This window comes from Pleurodeles waltl, chromosome 6 (assembly GCF_031143425.1).
Source record: "Pleurodeles waltl isolate 20211129_DDA chromosome 6, aPleWal1.hap1.20221129, whole genome shotgun sequence".
Taxonomy (NCBI): Eukaryota; Metazoa; Chordata; class Amphibia; order Caudata; family Salamandridae; genus Pleurodeles; species Pleurodeles waltl.
This window is the reverse complement of record NC_090445.1, coordinates 1,633,319,556-1,633,344,460: the sequence shown is the minus strand read 5'-3', so window position 1 is coordinate 1,633,344,460 and position 24,905 is coordinate 1,633,319,556.

The following is a 24,905-nucleotide window of genomic DNA, read 5'->3' as shown; positions in this document are numbered from 1 at the left end:
TCCACATTTTTGAAAGAAAACAGAGGTGTTTTTTGCAAAGTGCCTACCTGTAGATTTCGGCCTGTAGCTCAGCCGCCATCTAGGGAAACCTACCAAACCTGTGCATTTCTGAAAACTAGAGACCTAGGGGAATCCAAGATGGGGTGACTTGTGTGGCTCGGACCAGGTTCTGTTACCCAGAATCCTTTACAAACCTCAAAATTTGGCTAAAAAAACACATGTTCCTCACATTTCTGTGGCAGAAAGTTCTGGAATCTGAGAGGAGCCACAGATTTCCTTCCACCCAGCGTTCGCCCACGTCTCCCGATAAAAATGATACCTCACTTGTGTGGGTAGGCCTAGCACCCGCAACAGGAAACGCCCCAAAGCGCAACGTGGACACATAAAAATTTTTGAAAGAAAACAGAGGTGTTTTTTGCAAAGTGCCTACCTGTAGATTTCGGCCTGTAGCTCAGCCGCCATCTAAGGAAACCTACCAAACCTGTGCATTTCTGAAAACTAGAGACCTAGGGGAATCCAATATGGGGTGACTTGTGTGGCTCGGACCAGGTTCTGTTACCCAGAATCCTTTGCAAACCTCAAAATTTGGCTAAAAAAACACATGTTCCTCACATTTCTGTGGCAGAAAGTTCTGGAATCTGAGAGGAGCCACAGATTTCCTTGCACCCAGCGTTCGCCCACGTCTCCCGATAAAAATGATACCTCACTTGTGTGGGTAGGCCTAGCGCCCGCGACAGGAAACGCCCCAAAGCGCAACGTGGACACATCCAAATTTTTGAAAGAAAACAGAGGTGTTTTTTGCAAAGTGCCTACCTGTAGATTTCGGCCTGTAGCTCAGCCGCCATCTAGGGAAACCTACCAAACCTGTGCATTTCTGAAAACTAGAGACCTAGGGGAATCCAAGATGGGGTGACTTGTGTGGCTCGGACCAGGTTCTGTTACCCAGAATCCTTTACAAACCTCAAAATTTGGCTAAAAAAACACATGTTCCTCACATTTCTGTGGCAGAAAGTTCTGGAATCTGAGAGGAGCCACAGATTTCCTTCCACCCAGCGTTCGCCCACGTCTCCCGATAAAAATGATACCTCACTTGTGTGGGTAGGCCTAGCGCCCGCGACAGGAAACGCCCCAAAGCGCAACGTGGACACATCCAAATTTTTGAAAGAAAACAGAGGTGTTTTTTTCAAAGTGCCTACCTGTAGATTTCGGCCTGTAGCTCAGACGCCATCTAGGGAAACCTACCAAACCTGTGCATTTCTGAAAACTAGAGACCTTGGGGAATCCAATATGGGGTGACTTGTGTGGCTCGGACCAGGTTCTGTTACCCAGAATCCTTTGCAAACCTCAAAATTTGGCTAAAAAAACACATGTTCCTCACATTTCTGTGGCAGAAAGTTCTGGAATCTGAGAGGAGCCACAAATTTCCTTCCACTCAGCGTTCCCCCACGTCTCCCGATAAAAATGATACCTCACTTGTGTGGGTAGGCCTAGCGCCCGCGACAGGAAACGCCCCAAAGCGCAACGTGGACACATCCAAATTTTTTAAAGAAAACTGAGGTGTTTTTTGCAAAGTGCCTACCTGTAGATTTTGGCCTGTAGCTCAGCCGCCACCTAGGGAAACCTACCAAACCTGTGCATTTCTGAAAACTAGAGACCTAGGGGAATCCAAGATGGGGTGACTTGTGTGGCTCGGACCAGGTTCTGTTACCCCGAATCCTTTGCAAACCTCAAAATTTGGCTAAAAAAACACATGTTCCTCACATTTCTGTGGCAGAAAGTTCTGGAATCTGAGAGGAGCCACAAATTTCCTTCCACCCAGCGTTCCCCCACGTCTCCCGATAAAAATGATACCTCACTTGTGTGGGTAGGCCAGCGCCTGCAACAGGAAACGCCCCAAAGCGCAACGTGGACACATCCACATTTTTTAAAGAAAACAGAGGTGTTTTTTGCAAAGTGCCTATCTGTAGATTTCGGCCTGTAGCTCAGCCGCCACCTAGGGAAACCTACCAAACCTGTGCATTTCTGAAAACTAGAGACCTAGGGGAATCCAAGATGGGGTGACTTGTGTGGCTTGGACCAGGTTCTGTTACCCAGAATCTTTTGCAAACCTCAAAATTTGGCTAAAAAAACACATGTTCCTCACATTTCTATGGCAGAAAGTTCTGGAATCTGAGAGGAGCCACAAATTTCCTTCCACCCAGCGTTCCCCTACGTCTCCCGATAAAAATGATACCTCACTTGTGTGGGTAGGCCTTGCGCCCGCAACAGGAAATGCCCCAAAGCGCAACGTGGACACATCCCAAATTTTTGAAAGAAAACACAGGTGTTTTTTGCACAGTGCCTACCTGTAGATTTCGGCCTGTAGCTCAGCCGCCACCTAGGGAAACCTACCAAACCTGTGCATTTCTGAAAACTAGAGACCTAGGGGAATCCAAAATGGGGTGACTTGTGTGGCTCAGACCAGGTTCTGTTACCCAGAATCCTTTGCAAACCTCAAAATTTGGCTAAAAAAACACATGTTCCTCACATTTCTGTGGCAGAAAGTTCTGGAATCTGAGAGGAGCCAAAAATGTCCTTCCACCCAGCGTTCCCCCACGTCTCCCGATAAAAATGATACCTCACTTGTGTGGGTAGGCCTAGCGCCCGCGACAGAAAACGCCCCAAAGCGCAACGTGGACACATCCAAATTTTTTAAAGAAAACAGAGGTGTTTTTTGCAAAGTGCCTACCTGTAGATTTTGGCCTGTAGCTCAGCCGCCACCTAGGGAAACCTACCAAACCTGTGCATTTCTGAAAACTAGAGACCTTGGGGAATCCAATATGGGGTGACTTGTGTGGCTCGGACCAGGTTCTGTTACCCAGAATCCTTTGCAAACCTCAAAATTTGGCTAAAAAAACACATGTTCCTCACATTTCTGTGGCAGAAAGTTCTGGAATCTGAGAGGAGCCACAAATTTCCTTCCACTCAGCGTTCCCCCACGTCTCCCGATAAAAATGATACCTCACTTGTGTGGGTAGGCCTAGCGCCCGCGACAGGAAACGCCCCAAAGCGCAACGTGGACACATCCAAATTTTTTAAAGAAAACTGAGGTGTTTTTTGCAAAGTGCCTACCTGTAGATTTTGGCCTGTAGCTCAGCCGCCACCTAGGGAAACCTACCAAACCTGTGCATTTCTGAAAACTAGAGACCTAGGGGAATCCAAGATGGGGTGACTTGTGTGGCTCGGACCAGGTTCTGTTACCCCGAATCCTTTGCAAACCTCAAAATTTGGCTAAAAAAACACATGTTCCTCACATTTCTGTGGCAGAAAGTTCTGGAATCTGAGAGGAGCCACAAATTTCCTTCCACCCAGCGTTCCCCCACGTCTCCCGATAAAAATGATACCTCACTTGTGTGGGTAGGCCAGCGCCTGCAACAGGAAACGCCCCAAAGCGCAACGTGGACACATCCACATTTTTTAAAGAAAACAGAGGTGTTTTTTGCAAAGTGCCTATCTGTAGATTTCGGCCTGTAGCTCAGCCGCCACCTAGGGAAACCTACCAAACCTGTGCATTTCTGAAAACTAGAGACCTAGGGGAATCCAAGATGGGGTGACTTGTGTGGCTTGGACCAGGTTCTGTTACCCAGAATCTTTTGCAAACCTCAAAATTTGGCTAAAAAAACACATGTTCCTCACATTTCTATGGCAGAAAGTTCTGGAATCTGAGAGGAGCCACAAATTTCCTTCCACCCAGCGTTCCCCTACGTCTCCCGATAAAAATGATACCTCACTTGTGTGGGTAGGCCTTGCGCCCGCAACAGGAAATGCCCCAAAGCGCAACGTGGACACATCCCAAATTTTTGAAAGAAAACACAGGTGTTTTTTGCACAGTGCCTACCTGTAGATTTCGGCCTGTAGCTCAGCCGCCACCTAGGGAAACCTACCAAACCTGTGCATTTCTGAAAACTAGAGACCTAGGGGAATCCAAAATGGGGTGACTTGTGTGGCTCAGACCAGGTTCTGTTACCCAGAATCCTTTGCAAACCTCAAAATTTGGCTAAAAAAACACATGTTCCTCACATTTCTGTGGCAGAAAGTTCTGGAATCTGAGAGGAGCCAAAAATGTCCTTCCACCCAGCGTTCCCCCACGTCTCCCGATAAAAATGATACCTCACTTGTGTGGGTAGGCCTAGCGCCCGCGACAGAAAACGCCCCAAAGCGCAACGTGGACACATCCAAATTTTTTAAAGAAAACAGAGGTGTTTTTTGCAAAGTGCCTACCTGTAGATTTTGGCCTGTAGCTCAGCCGCCACCTAGGGAAACCTACCAAACCTGTGCATTTCTGAAAACTAGAGACCTAAGGGAATCCAAGATGGGGTGACTTGTGTGGCTCGGACCAGGTTCTGTTACCCAGAATCCTTTGCAAACCTCAAAATTTGGCTAAAAAAACACATGTTCCTCACATTTCTGTGGCAGAAAGTTCTGGAATCTGAGAGGAGCCACAAATTTCCTTCCACCCAGCGTTCCCCCACGTCTCCCGATAAAAATGATACCTCACTTGTGTGGGTAGGCCTAGCGCCCGCGACAGGAGACGCCCCAAAACACAACGTGGACACATCACATTTTTTCATTGAAAACAGTGCCTACCTGTAGATTTTGGCCTCTAGCTCAGCCGGCACCTAGAGAAACCTACCAAACCTATGCATTTTTGAAAACTAGAGACCTAGGGGAATCCAAGATGGGGTGACTTGCGGGGCTCTGACCAGGTTCTGTTACCCAGAATCCTTTGCAAACCTCAAATTTTGGCTAAAAAAACGCATTTTTCACACATTTTGGTGACAGAAAGTTCTGGAATCTGAGTGGAGCCACAAATTTCCTTCCACCCAGCGTTCCCCCAAGTCTCCCAATAAAAATGATACCTCACTTGTGTGGGTGGGCCAGGTGCCTGCAACAGAATAAGGCCCAAAACTTGTAGAGATAGAGGGGATAGCACAGCGAGTTTATAAGGACATATTTTTTTATACATCTTTAGACTGACTGTGAGGTGTCATTTTACTTGGGAGACTGAGGGGAACACTGGGGAGTAGGAATTTTGTGCTGGAGTGGTGATCCTAGGAAGAAAATTCAGGAAAATATGCTTTTTTAAGCAAATTTTGAGGTTTACAGAGGAGTCTGGGTAAGAAAATGTTGGGGGATACACGCAAGCCACACCTCCCTGGACTCCTTGGGGTGTCTAGTTTAAAAAAATGTCTGGGTTTGGTAGGTTTCCCTAGATGAAGGCCGCACACAGGACCAAAAACATAGGTGCCCTCTCTCCCTCAAACACAGGTAGTTTTGTAATATATCGTTTTGATGTGTCCACATACGTCCGTGATGTGCCAAACACTAAGGCCCATATTTATACTTTTTGACGCAAAACTGCGCTAACGCAGTTTTGCGTCAAAAAAATTAGCGCCGGCTAACGCCATTCTGAAGCGCCATGCGGGCGCCGTATTTATTGAATGACGTTAGCCGGCGTTAGCCGCCGGCGCCGTCTGGTGTGCGTTAAAAAAAACGACGTACACCAGGCAGCGCCGGCGTAGGGGGATATAGGGCTTGGGTGTCAAGAAATGGGGCAAGTCAGGTTGAGGCAATTTTTGCGCCTCAACCCGATTTGCGCCATTTTTCTTTCACTCCCAACCCCCATAGAAATGACTCCTGTCTTAGCAAAGACAGGAGTCATGCCCCCTTGCCCAATGGCCATGCCCAGGGGACTTCTGTCCCCTGGGCATGGTCATTGGGCATAGTGGCATGTAGGGGGGCACAAATCAGGCCCCCCTATGCCACAAAAAAAAAAAAAAACACTTATCTGAACTTACCTAAATGTCCCTGGGATGGGTCCCTCCAGCCTTGGGTGTCCTCCTGGGGTGGTCAAGGGTGACAGGGGGTGTCCCTGGGGGCATGGGAGGGCACCTCTGGCTCCTTCAGAGCCCACAGGTCCCTTAACGCCTGCCTTTTGCAGGCGCTAAAAAACGGCGCAAAAGCGTCCGTACGTCATTTTTTTTTACCCGCCCACTCCCGGGCGTAATTTTGCCCGGGAGTATAAATCCGACGCACATGCCTCGGAGTCGATTTTTTCGACGGGAACGCCTACCTTGCATCTCATTAACGCAAAGTAGGTGTCCACGCTAAAAAATGACGCTAACTCCATGGACTTTGGCGCTAGACGCGTCTAACGCCAAAGTATAAATATGGAGTTAGTTTTGCGACGCAATTCCGGCGCAAACGGAGTATAAATATGCCCCAAAAATTTTGAAACGGAACACACTTAGGTTATGTGAAAAAGACCCTTCACCCACCAACCAAGTTGGTGGCATGCTTCATCATCGGGGTCCCACCTGAGGCACCTAGCGTGTCACAGGTGTGCTGCGACGCCTGATTACAGCGGAGCAGGTTTTGTCATTTTTACCACACATACTGGTTGGATTTGGCACGAGGGTGAGTGATGGTTCAGTGGATCAAATTTTACTAACAAGAGCTTTCACAAAAATGAAATGCACTGTTAATAACTGAAAGGCAAAAAACTGAACCAATGACTCACAGCTCGTGAGCTGTAAAGCCGCGACAAGGCACCAACCGCTTTCCAGTCCATTCACACAACTTTCATACATGACATACACAAGGCCATTCACATCGCCAGCCATGGGCCCAGCACATTACAACACTCACATCGACAGACAGCGCCACTCAAGTGCCCATCACTTACATACGCCCACATGCCTGATACAACAATCACACCAGCTGATGGGAGTGTGTGGACTGGTGTTTGGCTGGCAGTGTGTTGCAGTAGCCAACAGCAAGTCAATATGTACACTCTCAGCCAAGCCCCACTCCACACACAATGGCATCATTTTTTTATTTTTTTAAACAGAGGAACCCCTAACTAAGTAGAAAGAATTACAAAACTACAAACACAAAAGCTCTAACTAAGAACATGACAGAAATGCTAACCATGAAACTAAACACATGAAAATACAAAACAGACATGAGTTTACACTCATGGTTGTTCCCAGAAATTCTTCTGGATGTGGTAATTCTTAAAACAACCACCGACACACAGCCCAGGCTTTGAAGGACAATCTGGGCAGTACATTCGAGTCTCCCTCCGGATACCTCTTCGAAAACACACTCTACATTTCTTAGCTGGAAAGTCTTTTTTGGGTGTGGGAGGAATGTGCTCAGCAAAGTGGCGATCTTTCAATCTAGCCACATCCTCCACCACTGCTTCTCTAGGAACTCTGGCCTGTTCCACCACAATAAGGCTCTCTATCACTGACTCCTGAAATTTCACAAATGTCATCTTTGACTCTGGAGACCTATCCCTAAACACAATAAAAGCATTGAAGGTTGGTAAGTGGAAGAGGTGAAGTGCTAACTTCTTATACCAAACGTAAGACTTACGAAAAGCAGTATAAGGTTCCAACCTCTGGTCAACTCTATCTACACCTCCCATGTGCTTATTATAATCTAAAATGCACACAGGTTTGTGCACTTCAGCAACCTGGCCCCAAACAGTCACAGGGGAAGTACTCTCATCATGGATGGTACTTAGCATGTAGACATCCCTCTTGTCTGAAAATTTCAAAGCTAGCAGCTCCTCTGTTCCGCAAGGCACAGCACTGTCCCCTCTCAAGTTTTTTACAGACAAGCTCCCTTGGATAGCCTTTCCGGTTAGAACGGATTGTGCCACAAGCAACTGTGTCCACTCTAAACAATTCCTTGAACAACTGCACACCAGTGTAGAAGTTATCTACATACAAATGGTGACCTTTGTTGAACAGTCGTCTACCAAGATCCCACACAACCGATCTACAAAATGATCAAGGACAGGCCTAATCTTAAAAAGACGGTCAGAATCTGGGTGATCTCGTGACAAGGCTAATGCATTGTCAACAAAATGCAGCATCCTAAGAAGAAGCAAATACCGATTACGACTCATGGTCGCTGGAAATATAGCTGTTGCCATCAAGGGACTAGTAGACCAATAAGAAGCCAGTGACGGCTTCCTTATCAACCCCATCAAAAAAGTCAAACCCAAAAACGTTTTTATTTCCTCCAAATTTGTGGGAATCCACTGGGCAGCTCTAGAGTGTGGCCTAAGTCTAGCAGCTTTGTCCCTCAAATGCTGCTCCGCATACAAATTAGTCTGCTCAACAATCTCTTCCAAAAACATATCATCCATGAATAACTCAAAGAAATTGATAGGCAAAAAGTTCTCTGTATTGGCGTTACACCCCGGGAGACCAGTAAAGGCAGGCAACTCTGGCTGCTCCATGTTTGGGGCAACCCAGACATCAGGTCTTATAACGGGAAACCTTTCAGCCCCAGGTTGCTGCACTATTGGCACATCAATGTCCTCCTCTAAAACAGGCCCTTCATCTGCACTGAGTGTGGCTTCATCATCAGAAGATTCCCCTCCAACAGAAACATCACTGCCAGAATCTCTGACTTCCTCCTCTGCCTCAGATGCAGAGTCCGTCTCATAGTCATGATCAGACTGTGACTCAAAAAGCATACCAACCACCTGCTGAGCGGTCATCCTGCGGCTAGCCATGATTTCTCCTGCTAAAATTAACTGTACAAATTCACCACCAACAACCAGCACTGTGTAAGACAAGTGACAAAGTGTAGCTTTGTTAGTAAGAGTTATAAACTCAAAAACGATACCGCTCACTTGCCTGAAAAAGCTTGATTCACCAGCAACTACACAGCAATCACCAATGATATCCCACTAAAAATAAATAAAGAAAGGCAAATTAGAAATAAGACAAAACAAATATCATTGTGCACAAACCTAAGGACAATTTCACACACAATCCTGCATTTAGTACACCCCCTACAAACATGTCATTCATGCATGGCAACAATACTCCTTTGGAGTAAATTGTTTTTACTTACCTAAAACATGCAACTGTGCAAACTGCAGGTCAACCACTGCCAAAACCGCAAGGAGCCACAGCAAATAAAGCAAAAGCTTTGACCTAGAACAAAAAGGAGGATTTTTTTTTTTCTCACAAATGCAAAGACTTCTTCAGTTGACAAACACCCCACCATCAAACATTTAGAAATTGGTGCCTAAGTGGATTCTGCCATAGGGGCAGATGGGCCTACTAAAAAAATAGGGGTGTCTGCCCCAAGGAAGCCAGAAAATACCTTTAGTAGTGTGTCCCCATGGAGAGCGACCCTTGCCAAAGGGGACAGCCCTCAAACAAAAAAACACAAAAAAACACACACAACACTATCCCTGATGCCAAAGTGGCTTCTGCCTCCCTTGGGGGCAGGTGGGCCTAAAGAAATAGGCCCTTCTGCCCCTAGGGGGGGCATAAATGGCCAACAGGTCAATGCCCCCCTTGGGGGGGCGCCCCGTGACCAAGGGGACCCCCCCCCCCCACAAAAATAAACAAATAAAAAAATTCCCTGGCGTTCTAGATCAGCCCAAAAATAATAGGCTGATCTGTCTCCAAGGGGTGCAGAAATGGCCTGGGTACATGTGCCCCCAAAGTGGGGGGCGACCCTTGCCCAAGGCCCCCCCCCATCCACTAACACACACACACACTATCCCTGGTGTCTAAGGGGCTTCTGCCCCCCTTGGGGGCAGGTGGGCCTAAAGAAATAGGCCCATCTGCCCCCAGGGGGTGCAGAAATGGCCAAAAGGTCAATGCCCCCCTTGGGGGGGCACCCCGTGACCAAGGGGACGGCCCCCCACAAAAATAAACAAATAAAAAAAATCCCTGGCGTTCTAGTGGTTTCTGCCCCCCTTGGGGGCAGATCAGCCTAAAAATAATAGGCTGATCTGTCTCCAAGGGGTGCAGCAATGGCCTGGGTACATGTGCCCCCAAAGTGGGGGGCGACCCTTGTCCAAGGCCCCCCCCCATCCACTAACACACACACACACACACACACACACTATCCCTTGTGTCTAAGTGGCTTCTGCCCCCGTTGGGGGCAGGTGGGCCTAAAAAAATAGGCCCATCTGCCCCCAGGGGGTGCAGAAATGGCCAACAGGTCAATGCCCCCCTTGGGGGGGCGCCCCGTGACCAAGGGGACGCCCCCCCCACAAAAATAAACAAATAAAAAAAATCCCTGGCGTTCTAGTGGTTTCTGCCCCCCTTGGGGGCAGATCAGCCTAAAAATAATATGCTGATCTGTCTCCAAGGGGTGCAGAAATGGCCTGGGTACATGTGCCCCCAAAGTGGGGGGCGACCCTTGCCCAAGCCCCCCCCCCATCCACGAACACACACACACACACACACTATCCCTGGTGTCTAAGTGGCTTCTGCCCCCCTTGGGGGCAGGTGGGCCTAAAAAAATAGGCCCATATGCCCCCAGGGGGGGCAGAAATGGCCAACAGGTCAATGCCCCCCTTGGGGGGTGCCCCGTGCCCAAGGGGACGCCCCCCCACAAAAATAAACACATTAAAAAAAATCCCTGGCGTTTTAGTGGTTTCTGCCCCCCTTGGGGCAGATCAGCCTAAAAAGCATAGGCTGATCTGCCCTCAAGGGGGGCAGAAATGGCCCTAAAAGACATGCCCCCCAAAGGGGAGCGACCCTTGCCCAATGGGGAGCCCCCCCCATCCACTACACACACAATCCCTGGTGCCTAAGTGGCTTCTGCCCCCCTTGGGGGCAGATGGACCTAAAAAAAATAGGCCGATATGCACCCAAGGGGGGCAGAAAAGGCCAACAGATCTCTGCCCTCTTGGGGCGGCCGCCCTTGCCCAAGGGGGCACCCCCCTCCACATAAATACACATAAAAATAAAAATCCCTGGTGATCTAGTGTTTTCTGCCCCCCTTGGGGGCAGATCTGGCTCAAAAGTAGGCCAATCTGCGCAGAAATGACCGTAAATAATTTCCCCCTAAAGGGGAGCGACCCTTGCCCAGGGGGCCGCTCCCGCGTGCCAGACAGAGTAAATAAATAAAAAATAAAAAAATCCCTGGTGTCTAGTGGGCATTCCTGGTGCCCGATCGCAATGCGATCGGGCAGCAGGAATGCTCAAAGAGACACCGGGGGAAAGGAAAAGCCTTTCCTTTCCACCGGTGCCTCTTTGGCCCAAACCCCCCACCCACCGGGAAGAGGAACTCACCTCTTCTCTCAACGCTGCACAGGAAGCAAATGGCTTCCTGTGCGGCGATATCCCCATAATTAAGTCAGCGCGCGATCGTTCGCTGACGTCATTATGGGGGGGTCGGGGGTGGAAGGGGAAGGGCTTCCCCTTCCATCCCTGACTTTGGGAGGTGGGGGGAAGCACACAGAGGGAGCAAGAGCGCTCCCTCTGGGCTGTGTGCTGAGGACGTAGTGGTTACGTCCTCGGCACAGCAGCACTGTGCCGAAGGACGTAACCACTACGTCCTCGGCACAGAAGGGGTTAAAAAAGCTGTGACTCAGCTGTTTATGTCGCATCTTGTGTATGATTATTATATCATATTGTATTTAAGTTCTGTTGGACCATGTTGGATCTGGCCCTTTTACAGGGTCATTCCCCAGACTTTTTGCCTTTTGCCTCCTTATTTTTCTGACCTTTGTTGGCTGACGTTATGACTCTGAGCACTTTTTCACTGCTAACCAGTGCTAAAGCGCATGTGCTCTCACTTGTAAAATTGGTATGATTGGCTGATACCTAATTGGCATATTTAATTTACCTATAAGTCCCTTGTAAAGTGGTATCCCTATACCTAGGGCCTGTAAATTAAATGCTACTAGTGGGCCTGCAGTGCTGCTTGCGCCACCCACGAAAGTGGCCTTTCAAACCTATCTCAGGCCTGCTAGCGCAGGGCCTGTGTGCGCATTTTTCTGCCCCAGGGACCTGCCATCTACATTTATTTGCCAGGCCCAGAACTCCCCTTTTACTACATGTAAGCCACCCCTAAGGTACACCCTAGCTAGCCCTATGGGCAGGGTGCCATGTATATAGAAGGCAGGACATGTGCTAGGTTGCGTGGCCTATCCTGGTAGTGACAAATAGCCTAACTTGGTGTCTCACTGCTGTGAGTGCTGCCTTCTCACAGGATTGCATTAGAAATGCCCTGCCTTATGTGTAAGGGGTATTGTCTGATTTATGAGGGGTAGCATAGGCATGTTTGGTATGGTTGTAATGGTGATAAGAAAATGCTCCTTACTGGTGTACGTGTATTTTTTATTACTAATACAGAAATGCCACTTCTTGAAAGTGCACATTTCTCTGTGCTTATGACTCTGGTGTTTTTGCAGCTTGAATCCAATCCACATCTGGGCAGACTGACAGTTGGGGCTCTGTGCATACTTTTCAGACAGCCTGTACAAAGGGAGGGTGGAGGTGTCACAGAGGTGCATCTACATTTTGTATGGTCTTCCTGGACTGATAGAAGGGAGAGGCACACCTGCATTTTTAAAGGCTGCGCCCTGACCTCTCACAATAGGGTCGTTTACCCCCCACTGATGTTTGGAGCCTGTGCTGGAGGAGAGAAGGGGCACTCCCAGATCCATTTGTAACTGGTTGAAACCCCCTCTCCTCCTCCTTGACAAAGACACTGTAAACTGAGTATAAGTACAGGGGAATTTTCCCCACAATTTGGACATCCTTTGAGCATACTTGGAACTGGACAGAAGGCTGCTAAGAGGACTCACCAGGACCACCATGGACTTCTACTGTTGTGCTGACTTGTGACCCAGTGACCCACAGGAGGAACTGCCACTGCTTCCATCCACTTTTGTGCTGGCCTGTAGCTGGGTTTGCCAGCCATGTGCTCCTTCTTCATTTCTGTCCCCAGGGGCGGGTGCCATGGCCCCTGACCCCTGCCACAAGGAGTGCTGCTGGTAACAGGAAAGTGCCTAGAAGAGCGCTTCCTTGGGCTCCCTTGCGCCTCTTGGGCACTTGCTGGGGAAAAATGAATCACCACTGCAGCCCAGGACACCAGTGTTGCATCACACGTTTTTTAAAGCACTTTCTGTGCTGCCCACATCAACGCCGCAGCCCGGGTGCCGAGGAATCACTGCCACAACCCGAGTGTGCGTTTTGTTGGTGGAGCACGTCGCGCTCTTCCCAGTGCCCCCAGGGCACCAAAAGGAGGAAAAGAGGAGCGAGCGCGCTGCAGCCGTGCCCCCGGGTTGAAGCGCACTTATAGACGCACCACTGGGGCACCATCTTCGGTGCCATCTCACCAGAAATAAGGAAGAAGCCGGGAGAGCGGCTTGCGCACTGTGCCGGGTGCAGCCACCCTCCAGAGCAGGAGGAAAGCCTCATCGGAGGCCCTGCTCCAGCATATCTTCATTCTTATAGTCGCCCCGAGGACACGGGTGACTGTCTATTCCACGCAGTGCATGGGGAGTGGAGAGGGAGTTCCTTTCCTTCCGGCCTCTGCCTCAGGGGTGCGATCCCACCGTAACTTAACCTTGTCAATTTTTGGTGGTAGGGCCAGTGGAGGCCCGGGGAGGGAGCAGAGATCGCAGGCCCCAGGAGGGGCCTGTCAGGTGAAATAGAGAGTGTGCCGACCACCCCTCTCCCTCAAGAGTTGAACGTGGCCCTGTATAGCGCACAGGAGCGTCGGGGGCCCTACCTTCCTCTTCTAGGCACTAGGAGTGCCTCTTTCACCGGAAACAGGTACTTTGACTTGGATAGGTTCTCTGATGTTCCTTTTTATGGACATTTATGAGGTATTTATGACAAGTACACCTATTTCTTTATTGTAATTCCTGACTATTGCTTATGTTGCAGAAGCCTGAGTACTTACATGGTCTAATGTGACAACTGCTTATTCTTGCAGAGTATTAGTAACTTGTGTAACGTTCTGACAACTGCTAAGGTAGCAGGGTTTTACTGACGTGTAATGTTTGGTCTAATTATGTTTTGTGCAATACAGTTAAATTTTACATAGCCAGTGTTGTGTTTACTTTGTGGTGTACATCTTGCGTCACATGTGTTGTGTGTGTTGTGCAAACGCTTTACACATTACCTCCGGGTTAGGCCTGACTGCTTGTGCCAAGCTTTCAAGGGGGTGAGCAGGGGTTATCTTGGACATGTAACTCCTTTGCCCTGACTAGAGTGGGTGGGTTCTGCCTGGCTTAGGTGCATACCCTAGCGAACCAGAAACCCCATTTCTAACAAGTTCCAATCCATTTACAAGTTTTTGGAGCAAGCCATGATTGTCTTTGGGGGGACGAGTTTGTAAAATGAATAAGTAGCATCTGAATTGAATGAAATAGTCTTAAGCCATGAAACACTAAGAAAAATCTCACTATCTCATACAAGGCTGAACTAGTGATAGCCTCCAACCTTGCAAGATCACCCATGGTGCCTATTCAGGCTGCTCAAATCTTCCTTGTGGGCCCCTATCAATAAACACTTTGCTGGTGAGAACTCGTTCTCCATCCCTGCATTTAGGAATGAACATCCAAATTTATTCTCTTGGTCTAAAGGGCTCTGAAGATATTTGCCTCTTGAGTTTGGTTCCCATATATAATAGGTCCAGACCAAAAAGTAAGGGTGAGCAATAGTTGGTAGATGATGATCACTGTGCAGATCCACTGTTTTTATATGATTTCCACCACCTTACAACAGGCTAAAAAAGAAGGTGAACAGCAGACAGTAATTTCACACCGTGTGTGGACTGCTGAAAAAGTACTGGCCCATGTGCGAGTCGTGCCATTTAGCTGGGTTTGCCAATGGGCTGTCCTGGCTGCTGAATCAAAATGATCCTATCAAAAGGGAGGATCTTGCCTAGCAGTTCATACTGGACTGCTCTCATGGGGAACAGGGTCAAGACTGATTTGCATATGGCTGGGTCCAAACTGGGGTGGCATGGTGAGCAAAAGAATAGTTGGATTAAACCCAGATCACTGACTGGGGGTGAATGTTTGATTGGTTCCATATTCCGCCCATCATTTGTGTTTGTTTACTTTTGTCATCCAGGGAGGAACAGGCGGCCTGAAGCGAATGGGTTTCTGGTTGGTCAGAAATCCTTTGGGCTCTTTTTCCTAGTCTGCTTGTGGGGTGGATTTTCATAGAGGTTCTTTTTTTCCCCAGTTTCCCTCCACACACAGACTGAAAAAAAGAGGCCATTTGCCTGGTTAAATATTCAGCAATTTTTGTCCCCCTAGTCCTGCCCTAATTGCTTTGTGGTCAGTGATGTTGAGGTAGGATTTCACCTCTGAATCCTAAATATGGCTGCTGTGGTCAGCACTTGGTTCATTTGTCAGCTGTTTTCATTCAACCCTAACCAAACACCCATCACCCAGTGTAACGTGTCAGTGTTGGAGAGGTGGTATCTCACCTCTGTTCATAAGAATGGCTGCTGTGGTGTGATTAAGCACTGTTCCGCTCTATTACATGACCCAGGCAAGTATACGTATTTAGGTAATATCAGCATGGCGGAAACAATGGTCGTTCACTGTAGGGCATATCTATAGGAGTTCCCAAACAAGGAAAGGATTTATGCCTTTCTCGGTTTAGCTTCAATGTTGCTTTTATTTTTTAGGGGAGGAGCGAAACGTCATCAGGCATATTTACTTTAATGCCTCAATTCTTACATTTGGAGATCATGTTGTCAATTTACATAGTTCGAGAAGATGTGCTTTAGATACATTCTTTGTTGGATAAGAATTCTTTCTGTGCTTTTCTCCTTCAATGTGTTCATAAATGAAATGAAATGTATTTGTAGTCAGGTCTTTGTTGGTAATAATATACATGTTCAATGATGCTCTTGTGTAAGTTGTTTATTCTGAAGGGAGAAGTGCACATTATGCTCTTCCCAATGACCCTTAGTCAATCTTCTGCACTTCAAGTGCTGAACTCAGCAAAGAACTGCTTCACTTAGTACCCTCTGGTTACTTCAATGACGTTGGTAGACAGTGGTGATATTATTTTGCAAGCAGTTCTGCAAGCAGTTAGAACCATACTTAACTAATTAGCGATAAATGTGAATACTATCTAGCCTTTGTGTGCTGGAAGACATTGATAATAATCACCATGAATACTTACAGTACTCATATCAATACTGTAAAGTAGCAGAGGAGTGAAATATTTGTTAATCAAATTGTCAGGTATATTTACAAGTTTAAAAAAAACTCATCTTGCCTTCCGCAAAAGCAGGGAAGATGTGGGATAGTTGCTTGCAATGTATTGATCCCTGCCACAGGGGCATTTTTGATGTTTGCAAGTTGCCCTGACTATGCATTATGGATGGCAGCTGGGCTCAAGACTATGGCCCTCATTATGAATACGGTGGTAATCACTGCGCCGCCGGTGGTAAAAACTGCAACAGAGGAGCGTTCCGGACCGCCAAATAATGAACCAACTGAAACACAGGCATCCTGAAAACCACCCACCGCCAGCAGAGGAGTGCCAACAACGATGGCAGAGCCCGCCCACAGGCTGACGAAAAGGGGTTGGCCCATCAAATAATGAACCACTAAACCTCCGTCATTTCCGGGGCAGGAACCACCGCCATGCAAAGCCAGACGGAAACGAACCAAATATAAGGAAACACTCACCGGAGGCTAACACAACACACCGAAGCAAACATGGATAGAGAGCTGCAGATCAGGCAGCCCTGCTCCTTGCCATATACCTCCACGACCGAGACCGCCGACGAAGACGACAACGGTAAGTACTGCAACCTACGAAACAAGGCAAGAAAGGGTGCAGTTACATACCCACCCACTCCACCCACCCCGCAACGCTCCCCCAATCCTTCACAGCAGCACAAGCCATACACCCCACAGCAAGAGGTACTTACCCGACACAAGGCAAATCCAACCTGACCATAGTACATACATGTGCCTCACACCCACAAACAATGAAACGAGAGACCAGGATTCCAGAGTGTGCAGCCAAAACACAGGCCACACATTAACTTTTAATTCAGCTCTCTGAGCAAACGATTTGTAAGTAAGGCCAATGGCCTGTCCATAGTGTTATGAGTCCCATGGGCTACAATGGCCCGAAAATGACTCCCACAAGTGCCATGGTACTCCACCTTAAAGGGGCAACAGTGGGGCATCCAGGTACCCCAGGGAACAGGGGCGGGGGCTGGTGGGGATTTACGGGGGTGGGCCTTGGATTTTCGTTCGGAAGGAGGAGGGGATTTGGGTTTGGCCTTGGAAGGTGGGGGAGTGTGCTTGGACCGGGTGGAGCCAGATGGAATTGTCTCAGCATGGGGCTTCTTCCTCTCTGGGGAAGGGGCATGGGAATGTGAAGGGCGGACAGGGGCAGGCTGTGAAGTGGAAGGAGAGGAAAGGGCAAGGAGGTGTGCACATTTAGGGACGAGACGGGGTGGGCCAGTGGGTTGGAATAGGTCAGCACATGAGAGGAAAAGTTTCTTGGGGTGCAATTTGGTTGGACCTGAAGGAGGGCATGGGAGTGGAGGTAGAGGGTGTGGTCGTAAGTGGTGTAGGTGTGCGTGTTGTGGGTGCAGGTGACTGGACAGTATGCTGAGGTGTGGTGGATGTGTGATGGGTGGGTGTTTTGGTGCGTTTGTGTGTTTTTGGAGGAGTGGGGTGGACACAGTGGGAGAAGACAGGCTGCCAGTGTGAATGTATGTTGTCTGGGTGTCTGCAAGTCTGGTGAGTGTGCTGCATGTGTCAACTAAAGTAGTTGTGATGAGTGCAGGTGTGGTGTCTGGGGTGCATGTATGGATGTGTGCTATTGTGGTGACTGCAGGAATAGAGTCAGCAACAGTGACTGAAGGTGCAGTGCATGGGGGTGTGCATGTACAGGGGACAGACAGGGAGGCAGAAGAGGTAGGCACACTGGGGGAAGTGGATGTTGCTGTGTGTTCATGTGTATGCTGGCTGTGTGAATGCTTGTGGTGGGAGGTGTGGTGCTTGTGTTTTGAAGTGTGCTTCTTGTGTGTTGGGGTGTGTGCCTGCGTGTCAGAATGTGTGCTTTGGACGGGTGAAGGGAGTGGGGTGCTGGAAGGAGTAGAGGAGGTTGAAGGGGGGATGGAATGACCAGGGACACTGGATGCCATCAAAGAGGAGGCCAGAGCCTGAAAAGATCTCTGTAGGCCAGACACAGCACCGTTAATGCCATCCAGATAGGCATTGGTCTGCTGCATCTCTGATGCTAGCCCCTGGATGGCATTGACGATGGTTGTCTGCCCTACAGAGATGGTTCTCAGGAGGTCAATAGCTTCCTCCGTGAGGGCAGCAGGGCTGCCTGGGGCAGGGGAAGAGGTGCCTGGGGCGAAGGAGTTGGCCCACCCTTCTGGGTGAGCGGGCACGGACAACTTGGTGGGGAGTAAATGGGAGGGCAGTGATGGTATGGGGGTGGTGAAAGATGACAAAGTAGATCGGCCCACAAGGGTCCGCCACCGCCAGGGAGCCCTCATCGGAGGAGGTATCAGAGTCACTACCTCCAGTGGTAGTTGCCTCCCCCATGGTACTCCCCTCGCCCTCCAACCCACTGGTCCCCTTGGCATCGGATGAATCTGCCTCTGAGGATCCGTGGACCGCTGCATCCCCACTCGCCGGTGCCTCAGCTCCCCCGCCAGATGATGCTGATGTACACAGACAACACAAGAGAACAGGGATGGGGAGAAAAAACAGGAGAGGCACTTGTAAATAGCTGAATGGAGTGAACATAGTGGTTCATACATACACCCACCCAGAAGACCCTCCAACAGGCGGCACCTTCCACTATACCCATGGCTATGCCCCTGACTAGTGCCCAGAACCCTGCTCTACAGCCATTCCCTAAACAACTTAAGGACCCAACGTGTAGGAGACCTGACCAAAACACCCCTACTCCCCACGGTGGCCATCATGTAGATGGACATCAGTCAGAGTCCCTGCAACTCAGCAGCATAAACCCGAATGCACACACAGACATCCGTCAAGGGTCAAATATATGGTATGTGCACTCACCCCCTTGTGACTGCTGTGCAGCCTTCAAGCGCCCATCCAGGTCCGGGTATGCCACTTCCAGGATGCGTAGCATAAGGGGGGGTCAGTGCCCGACGGGCACCCCTTCATCGTTGGGAGTACTTCCCCAGCTGGGCCTCGCAGATTTTTCATGCACAGTGCCGCGGGTCCTCCCACCTCTTCCTGCAGTGGGTGCTCCGCCGGTTGTAGACTCCCAGGTTCCACACCTCCTTGGCGATGGCATGCCAAAGTGCCCTCTTCTGGTGGGCGCTTACCTAAAAGGGACACACAGAAATGTAACACAGAGGTCAGGCACTGGCCAAACATATACAGCTGTTACTTCAACCGCTAGTGGTATGAGGTCACTTCCACATCGACAGTTCTGATTACAGGGGACAGATATTTTGGCAATAACTACGCATTTATAAAACTGCCCTCTGCACAATGCAGGCCCTACTGTTCCCCAAACACACATAGGTATGTGACTATTAACATTACCTCACCTGACAAGCCCTGATCTATCATTGTGGTCAAGTTGATGTTATGTCATACACATTATGCATTAGTGTCGTGACAATCAAGTCAGCAGTGCTCAGTGACTGACAATGTGTGCCCATGTATGTGTGTTCCTCACACGTGTTTCCAACTCCTCCTAGGTACAGACCCTTGTGGCGAGGAAGGGTCCCATCGGTGTACAGACCACTTGTGGATTTGCGGACCATGGTGGAGCGTAACTTCATTATCAATTACTGACTCCACCATGCAACTATTCTTGAACTTTGTGCATTACTGGATCCTGCACTGACTCTGGCAAATCGTAATCAGCATGCCATCCCTACTAAAGTGCAGGTCCTTTCTGCACTCCATTTCCTGGCCACGGACTCATTTCAAGTGACAGTGGGCATGGGTGCTGGTTTTTCACAGCAAATGTTCAGCATTATAATGACAAGATTCCTGAATGCATTTGTATGACACCTGCAGTCCTATGTGAGGTTTCCCCAAAGTACTGACCTCCCTGCTATCAAGTCGGTCTTCTATGCCTTTGCCAACATACCGCATGTGATAGGTGCCATCGATGGCACCCACATACCTATAATCCCCCCAAGAGTAAGTGAACAGGTATGCAGAAACCGGAAAAACTTTCTCTCCATGAACATTCAGTTGGTGTGTGCTGCAGACCAGTACATCACACATGTGAATGTCATGTTCCCTTGTTCAGTCCATGATTCATTTGTGCTGAGGAACAGTAGTGGAACAACTACAAGAGGACAGAGGGTGTATCATAGGTAGGTGTTTCTGTCACTTATTGCCACATAGCAGACAGTCAGGCTGTCTAACTCTGAGGCTTGCAAATAAAAGTTCTGTTTTGCACCTTTATCTAGGTGATTCTGGCTATCTCAACTTGCGTTGGCTCCTGACACCAGTGAGGAATCCTGGAACAGATGCAGAGAGGAATTACAATGAGGCCCATGGACGTACTAGGAGGGTAATAGAGCGCACAATAGGTCTCCTGAAGGCTAGATTTAATTGTCTACATATCTCTGGTGGTTCCCTGGCCGATGGGCCTGAAAAGGTGTGCAGAATAGTGGTGGCCTGCTGCATGCTGCACAATGTGGCTGTGAGAAATTCTATCCCCCTCTTGGAGGGTGCTGTATATCCAGGCCAGCTTCCTCAGAGAGGGGACGAGAGTGATGATGAGGAAGGGGAAGATGTACATTCCAGAACCCAACTGATACAACTCTACTTCCAGTAACTAAGTGGGACTAATGGATGAGATTGATGTCTGTGCATCATACTGTTAGTGTGCCTTGTCATCTAGGGGGTGGGTTGGAGTGTACTAATTGCCACTATGTCCAGGTCTGCATAGGACAGAATACAATTTAGTGTTTCTTTTTCTAAACATACTTAGGCACAACAACATGTAAGGCGAGTGGTTCATTTCATGCTACGCAGGTACAAATAAAGTAGTTATCAACCAGTTGCATCCATACTTCACTTTGTTCACACATTATGACGCGGACATTGTTACAAGTGTGATATGTGTTTTATTTGGTGCAGGGATTAAATCATGCAAATTACAGTGATGGCAGTGGGTCAATGGTGGTTATCCTAAATGCCAACATGATGGCAGCATTGTTGTCAGTATTGGTAGGTTCATCAATGCTTACATGAGTTCTTAATTATTGTTAGCACTGTTTGGTGGTTGATTGAGTGGGATAGTTGGTGGACAGTTTTTAGCAGAGTCACTTCTTTGAGGGGGCCATGTTCTTGGCAGGTGTTCCAGTCCCATATCTTGGCCTGAGGGTCCGTTTGGGTGCCTGTTGTTGGGCTGTAGGGGATGAGATGGAGGTCCCCTGTGTTTCCTCAGAGGGTAGTTCATGTGAAGTTGCTGCTAATGCTCTTATTGTCTGGTCTGTCTCCTGTGCTGTAGTGGGGGATTCCTGTACTGTGTGGGCCTCAGGCAGTGTTTGGACAAGCTGCTGCAGCGCACCTGCTATGCCGGCCATTGTGGCGTTGTGCAGTTTCCACTGCTTGGTGGTGTGCTTGCTGCATCCTCTGACTCTGCTCCCGGGGGGATACTATCTGGGCCAATCTGTCATGGTATGGTGGTAGGCCCCAAGGACCTCAGAGATCACGTCCTGGGCTGCAGCATCAATCCTGTGGCATCCCTCCTGGGCCAGTGATGCCCTCCCACTGGGCCTAGCCCCCTGTGCCAGTGTCTCCTGCACAGGTCTGGCGGTACCACTTGTACTGGGGCCATCGTCTCTGTGCCTGTTGGTAGGGGGTGACTGTGGCCTCTGTACCTGTGTTCCACCAGTCTGTGGCCTGGATACACAGGTGTGGGGATGGTTGCCCTGGGCTGATGTAATTGCCTGGGTGACAGTCCAGGGCTGTGTGAGGGGCCAGCCTGCTCATCAGTGTCCAGGGTTCCATCCCCAGTGTCCTGTGAGGTGCCTCTGTCTCCCTGGGGGGCACTGCCACTCCTTTTCCTGTCTGTCAGGGTGGCATGGGTGGTGGTGCCTGTTGGGGGAAATGGACATGTCTGTTACATTCGCATGGTCGGATGGGGTGCAGAGGCCTGGGCGGGTTTGTGCCGGTTACACACTTTGGGACCATGCAGGATGCTTTAGTGGGGTTGGCATTGCTTTTACCTTAGGATGTGGAGGTGCATTGTGGGTGTTATAGGCCATTGTGTTTCCTTGCAGGGGTGGGTGACTGAGCACAGGGGGAGGGATGTGGGCCTGTTAGTGGGTTTGTGGGCATGCAGGGGTGGTAGTTTCAGTGCCTGTGGGCTGGGTGGGGTGTTGGTCCTGGTCGGTGTTGGCGGAGTGGGGTGGTGCATGCATTACAGGTGTGATGGCTATGGGGTAAATGTAGATGACTTACCCGAGTCCATTCCTCCAGTGAGTCCAGTGAGGCCCTCAGGGTGCAGGATGGCCAGTACCTTTTCCTCCCCGTCAGTGTAGTCAGGTGGTGTTGGTGGAGGTCCTCCCCCAGTCTTCTGGACTGCAATGTGGTACCTTGATGCCATGGCCCAGACCTTCCCCCGCAGGTCGTTCCATCTCTTGCGGATGTCGTCCCTGGTGCGTGGATGGTGTCCCACTGCATTTACCCTGTTAACAATGGTCTGCCATAACCCCATCTTCCTGGTGATGGGTGTGTGCTGACCTGAGCACCGAATAATTGTGGCTCCACCTTCAGGATCTCGTCCACCATGGTCCTTAGCTCCCTTTCTGTGAAGTGTGGGTGTTTCGGGGGTGCCATGGTGAGTGTCGTGAATGGTGTCTGGGGTGGAATCTCGGTGAGGGTGCTCTTGTGTGGTTGGGTGTAAGTCTCGTGGATTGTGGCATTCGGTGTCTGCTTCTGGTGATCTCTGTCTTCATTGGCCTACTTTCATTGCAAAGGATTGTGGGGTGTGTCTGTGAGAGTTTTATGGTGTTGTGGATGTATGTCAGGTGTGTGGGTTTCTAACTTATCCAATGTGTGCACTTTTTACTGTTGGGTCCACTTGCCGCCTGTGGCGGTCTGCACCGCCAATGGTCGTTCGGCTTCCACTGACAGCCAAGGTGATTTGTGCATCATTATTTGGAGAGCGGGATGTGGGTGTGCTCGACGGTGACGGGGTGGGAGGTCCAGCATTTCCACCGACAAGGTCCTGGCGGAGACTGGTGGACTGGTGATTTTTTTCAGAATCAGATTTTTGGTTTATTATATGGCGGTTTTCTGTTCACCGCCAATGGCGGTCTTCTGTTCACCGTCGCCACGGTTGTCAGCAGTGTTTACCGCCAGGTTCATAATGACCGCCTATGCCTCTATGGTCTACCATTTGACAGGCACAGTGGGGTTGCATTGGACTGTTAAGCTATCATCACAGTATCCCCTTTTACACCAGAAAATACAAAATATCATATGAACAGGGTTCTGTGACCAGCAGATCAGATCCTTCTCCCAAGATTCTATGAGCAGCAGATCAAATGCTTCTCCTAACTCCATGATTCAAACTTCTGTACTGATGTGTGAATTATTCAGTGAAAGAGAACACGGAGAGCCCTAGTACTGTGGCTACTAACAATGTGTGTATTCTACCCTCAGGATTGTGAGTAGATTATTGCACTAGCACATGTATTTATTCATGTTACATTTAATGAAGGCTTTATTCACCCCATCATTACTGAACACCTATTTGAATTCTACATATATGCCCTTGGCAGAACCACCCTGATTTTCACATCTCACTGAACTCAGAGTTCTGGCTGGCAAATATCGGTCTTGAGTAAATGGAAACTAGTTCCCATTCCAGTTGCACACTTGTGTAGGTCCTTTGCCCAGGAACTGACCGTGGAACCTCAGCACTATTGCACAAGGATTAAAGAAATGCATCCTCAAAATATATTCTTCTGGTAAGTGGTAATTATTGTCAATTTTCATAAGTATGTGATCAGAGACTATGGTTTGGATTGTGCGCACAGATAAGCAAATTCTGCATTAAAATGTGTGAGAATTTTCTTTTAGGGAATTTGGATTATCCTACCAGTATTTACATACTTTGTGATGATCCCATGTATTCATATAAAGACCGGGGGCCATTTTAATGAAAGTTTTGCCACTGCCCCTGCGACATATAAGGGAATAATCCGCTGCAACGCAAGCACCCTTGCACCCGAGGCAGCCAAGAGTGCACTAGCGCAAGGAGAGAGCAGGAATGCACCATATCTTGATAGATTTAGCTCATTTCTGCCCTCTCCCGTTCACGCAGAGCATCACGCCAAGGTGTCTTACCACATTGCGTTGTGTGAAGGTAGACAAATGTGGCACTAGGTTCTTAACCTTTAGGATGTAAAGCTACTTTGGGCATGGGAGTCCATACATAATTGTAAAGATGGATGTCAAACTAAAGAACTCCAACTGTCTGACAGCCAGATGTCATTCTGTACAGGTATACACATGATATTCCTGCAGATATTTTTCTGGATGTGGGTGTCTGAAACTAGATGATTACTTTTCATATTGTACTTTTTGACTCAGTTGTTAACAAGTGCTAACACCTGTAAAAAATGAGCTGTCCCCCGAAGCAGGGAATATCTGAAACCTCCTCTGTTTAAAGGTTGCATTGGTACTGCTGTTGTCTCCCACTAGATTACTCCGAAAATTGTGATTCTGTTAAATTGGTGTGGATTTATAGCTGTAACATGTATATTTGTCTAGTCTCTACTTATGACATAATCTCCATTAATATGCACATTGTCAATAGTCTCTTTGGAAGAAAGTATTCGGAGCACCTACGGGGTGTGCAAAATTGTGAAGCTATCAATCTTGCATCCTTTGTTTTTTTTGTACATCTTGTAATACCGCCAAGATTCACAATCTTGTTAGCAAGGGTAAGAAATAGAGAGAAAAGTGCATCTTAAGATCCTAAGAGCACTTACAGCACTCTGTTGCACAACGACCACTTTGTCAAAGGCCATAGATGTGGCTACGTGTCAATATCTAACTCATTCACTTTACTTCATTGATAAAAGCCGGAGGCTACTTGCAAAGAAACAGGCAAAGG